Source organism: Ambystoma mexicanum, chromosome 4p (genome assembly GCF_040938575.1).
Source record: "Ambystoma mexicanum isolate Mex_15411 chromosome 4p, UKY_AmexF1_1, whole genome shotgun sequence".
NCBI lineage: Eukaryota > Metazoa > Chordata > Amphibia > Caudata > Ambystomatidae > Ambystoma > Ambystoma mexicanum.
Window position 1 is genome coordinate 646,557,605 of NC_090927.1, and position 5,068 is coordinate 646,562,672.

Genomic DNA, 5,068 nt, shown 5'->3' on the forward strand with positions numbered 1-5,068 from the left:
AAGCTTTCAAATGCATGCATAGATTTTAAACAAACGCTTTTTGAAATATTTTATGTCAGCACCTAAGACTTCCCAGAGTCCTACAATTCAGCTTTAAGAATATCAGAATGACCTGGGACGTCTTTGCCATTACACAACAATGTCCTAGCAAGTGCCCTCCGATTGTGGAGGCACACCAGAGGTAAATGGAACCCCCCTTCGGTCTGTCAAACTCCCACAGAGCTTCTGACACTGTGCAGGGATCCCAGATATGTCTGTATAAAACGCAACCTGCGTGTATTTTACTGCTGCAATTGTGTATTATGCAAAGAAGAATTACAAAAGCTCTGAATAGATTTGAACATGTATTCAAATTAGCCATCTTAATCATATTGTTACTCCGAATAATTGAATCCTATAATCTTTCGCCATTGATTAGTGTCTAAAGTTAAAAGTGTGCATTATTTAAGTGTCTTTTTTTTTTTTAACCCTGCACGTGGCAGGGCTTCAGAAAATTTAGTAAAACTCTTTAATGTTTCTATCCACGGAAATCCTTAGTAAAAGGTCAAAGATTTATTCGGTTTGAAGAGAAACCAGTATATGTGAGTCTGAATATGAGTTCTACTCACTGACTAATATGTGGGATAGTTTGAACTTCCCCCTACAATGAAATAACACATCATTTATATATAATGCTAATACATTGTGTGAATGGTCCACAATCCGATCACCTAAGGATGCTATAATGTTAATCCTCTTTAATAATGCTGTCTCCTCCTATTACACATAATGATGCCTTCGTTTGCACATCAATTCCAGGGGAATGTACCAGATAAATATATCAAGGTTGGTATAACTGAAATTTTGCACCAGTGCAAGTGCAATTAGTTCTAGGAGAACAGTTGTCTTAGCGCAAAACATATTCAGTCAATGTATTTTTACATGTGGGCAATGTTGTTCACTAGTCCTAATCCTTTGCCCTTCTAATAAAAAGCTTTGATGGTGTTTTTGGTATTGCACTACGGCAATTTATTGCTTTAGTGCTGATTGCTCTTGCACTGATTCATGGTTTCTGTAATATGGGCCCAAATATTTTCTCTGCACGTAAACATCATCATGAAAACTGAGAACAGTAATTACAATCAATACTATAGCTAGAAGTTGCATTGCTCAACTAATATCCACTGGACACTAAATGCAATACCACACATCCAATACAAGAACCATATCGGTCAACACTCTAGAGCTCTCAACACTAGATTATACTAAAAGCTTTGAAGTAGATGTTCTGGAATATCTGCTTAACTGTCTACAAAGAGTACACAACACATCATCTAGAATCTTTAGAAGACTGGACAGATGGGTGGTGTGTATCCCAGCCCTCCAGTCTCTGCACTATATCCCAGTGGAACTCAGTATCCATGTGTAACCCTCTGTATTGCCCCATGCACCTTCCATGGGAGGTTACAGTATCCACCAAAATCTGTTCTCTGCTGCGAAAATGTTCCGATCCTCATCATTGCTCTCGTAACCATCCAATACTGTTGTTGTAATTTTCAAGGAAGTTCATTATTTTGGTCCTGAAACACCATGCCCAGGGGACTTTGCACAGTGGAGGTCCATCTTGCCCCCATAAAATCACTCACATATTGGTTAATCTCCATATCACAAATGACCAATGAGTGCATTCAGGTAAACTCAGACCCAATTAGGCCGGTGCTATTCTCACAAACCATCACACAGGTGGAACTACAGCAGTCAGGATCCAAGTGCCAGAGCCTTGATTGCAACATCACTAATCCCACGGATATATGATATATGGCTGGCTGGAGTGGAGATTAGCCAGGCATTAAACCTATGGAATACAATCCCCAGCATGTCATGGCCGTATGTCACCCATTATATTCTTATATATCTTTCTTATTTACTGAACCATGTGTCTTCAATGCCCTTGTATCTGCCTACTTGCACCACCTTGCCTTGATTACATGTTTGCTTGTTCTAGGACTCAACCCTGCCTCTATGTGGAAATCCTATTGAATTACCTCTTCTGGGTTATGTTGCTGATAATCCCACCCTAGCCTGTGATCCTGCACTGTTACATAAGTTAACCCCAGGATGTTGATGCTGACTGTCCAACCCTGGCCTGACATTGCAGGCGTGTCTTGTCTTCCTCCAAGGTAGTGTTGTAACCGGTTGATAAACTATCTGAGGGTCACCCATATTTTAGATTCCATTGGTTGCCCCCTTTCCCACTCTGCTAATCTCTCCTCCCCTCCCTGTTCAGCCTTACCCTCCTTTCATCTTGCCTTTCCTGCCCTTGAGTGCATTGTTTCATGTATTTTTATTAGTATGTCCTAGCTTACAATGAAAGATCAAGAAATAAAATAAAGACTTTCTTTTATGGCAGTGATTTTGCTAAAACTTTAAATTCTCAATATTTTAATACCACAGGACATTCATAAATTCCTACTACTTGTTACCACAATATCTATATTACCCTGTAGTGTATTACCCTATATATAAAACTCTACATTATCAACATAATTCCTAAAGAGAATAAGGGACAAGTAATGAACCCAATACATAACAATTCACACAAAGCACATCAATTACAATTAATAAACAGGCTTATTGTAGAATGATACATTACAGTACAAAGCCCTAAAAGGATTAATACATGACATTCCATTACTTTCAATGGAGGCAGTGAAATGTATGCAAAGACAGCAAATGTCAATGTGATGGGCATGTGTAAAATGTTCCATATTATAGTGAATCTGTCATCTGTATAGGTTGCATTGAATAAGCTAAACCAGATTAATCAACTAACTAATCCCTACTGACAGCATTTCCCCAGTAATTAATTAATGTACCCTTTAACATTGCAGTGCAAATGTCTCAGATTGAAGATTCTGTTTGTTTTTCAGTGAAATTTAGACATGCAAGAAAAAAGAAAAGAACTATTGTGTTTTTTGCAGGAAGCAGTTTTATACAAATGTCCTTGAATGATGGGGCTTTGAGACAGGACTATGGTATAAATATAGCTAGGAGACAGGGTGGAGTTCAGTTATTTTTCGGAGAGAGGAGATCAAGTCTGCAGCTGGCTGTGCATGTGGGCATAGCCAAGCTGTACACGAGAGAGAGAGAGAGAGAGAGAGAGAGAGAGAGAGAGAGAGAGAGAGAGAGAGAGATAACAGGCAGTAATCTGAAAGAGGTTGGGGTGAGGTCATGAACTTCTAACTGGGCTGTCAAAAGCTGTGACATTTGCAACATTCCGTTTTCAGATAAGACAATCCAGAGAGTGGCTCCTTATGCACAGAAATCTTACACATTTGGAGTAAGTATGGTAACTTTGAGGAGCGTGCAAACGAGAGCATGTGCGTTTTCTGTCAGTTAGGCAGTCAGGATTAAATAGTAGTTTAACAAAGTCTTTGCTGTTTTACTCATGCATGTGTAGTGAAGGGAATGTTTACATGTGTTGTGCTGTGTGTATTTTAGCTTTTCTCTTAGGCAAGTACACTCTGTAACCGGGTGTCCAGTCATAATGTCGAATACAATAATGTCGAAAGTCAAAATGTCGAAAATATTTAGTCGAAAATAAAAATGTCGAATTACAAAAATGTCGAATTTTTTTCGATTTTTTTCGAATTAATGTTTAAATAAATAATAAATTAATTATATTTTATAACACATAATTTTTTTAAATGGTTAAAGGTATATCCATGGTGAGTGGGGGGATGGGGAGGAGGGGGGGGGTTGGGGTAGGGGTTTGGGATGGGGTTTTTTAATAATTAATTATATAATTAATGTTTTATTAAATACTTTTTTAAAAAAATTAAAGGTATATCCATGGGGGGTGTTGGGGGGGATGGGGAGGAGTGGAGGGTTGGGGTAGGGGTTTGGGATGGGGGGTTGGGGGGGACCCCCCCCAATAAAAAACGTTAGTATGTGTGACATTTTACATAGTTATTGTAACATTGGTTTTTCGATTTTTTTTCGACATTTTATTTTCGAATTAATGACTTTTTCTATTATATGTATGTGTTTTCGACATTTTTGAATTCGACATTATTTTTCGATATTATGACTATAAACCATGTAACCGCATTGATTTTCAAGGTCTTGGTAAGATAAATTAATGTTCCTCCATGTGAACAAAAATGGCATGCATCTATTGTAACTTGTTTTAACATGTGCATTGCCCAAACTATTTTTGACATTATACTACGTACATAAAAACTGCAAAAACTGAATTATTGAGATTGCTTTATTGTGTCTACATGAATCTTTTTAAAATTGGAAATAATGAGAAAGGGTCATAGTGCAACCCTCATAGAGCGACCCAAAAGCAGTGAAATATTTACCTCAGGTGGTAAAGGTTGGAAAACCTGCTTGCAAGCTAGGCAGTCTGTAATACATGTGTGTGTGAGTGTCTCAGCTGCACATGCTGGTAGTTGAGCAAACCTGTTAAAGACGGTAGGCTGGTTTCATCAATAAGTCACTAGAAAAACAGCTGATGCTGCTTTCTTCCTATAAGTGTGAGATCCATTAGTTATTCTTACAGTCAACCTTAGACAGAGTACAAATATAAAGGAGGGGAGAATTGTTTCATTGTATAGGGAATTACCATAAATAAACTCACCAGTATACCACAATCCTAAAATACCACTATTAGACTACAACACTAAAATACTGACATTTTACAGCAAGACTAAAATTCCACCCAAGTTATGTAATAGCCCTATGACAAAACCCCTGACATTATGCTTAAGCATAATTCAGCGCTAAGGCACTAACTTTATTTTATGACAACGATTTTGATGGAATTAAAAAATCTCAATAAAGCTAGTGCTAAATAAAGTTCATTTCCTACTACTGCTTGTTGCCAAGATATCTGGATATTAACCCAGCCTGTATTATCAAAAAAACTCCCAAAGGGTTGGCAACTTAGTGTCTGAAGGGAGGGACATTGAATGACCAAATGTACAATGCTTGGTTGCTTATCCTTGCCCCTGTTGGTAACACATTCATTCTGAATCTCATGAGTGTGCCATTGTAAGTTACGTATCGCAACACAATATTTGGG

The 5,068-nt window shown here is 37.9% G+C and overlaps 1 non-coding gene across 1 annotated transcript; it reads right to left on the reverse strand.

Annotated features, from left to right (window-relative positions):
• Nucleotides 1-465: 465 nt before the first annotated feature.
• LOC138460429 (U5 spliceosomal RNA) lies at nt 466-581 on the reverse strand. Its single transcript, XR_011263140.1, has one exon. It is a non-coding gene; the product is annotated as a U5 spliceosomal RNA (small nuclear RNA).
• Nucleotides 582-5,068: the final 4,487 nt, after the last annotated feature.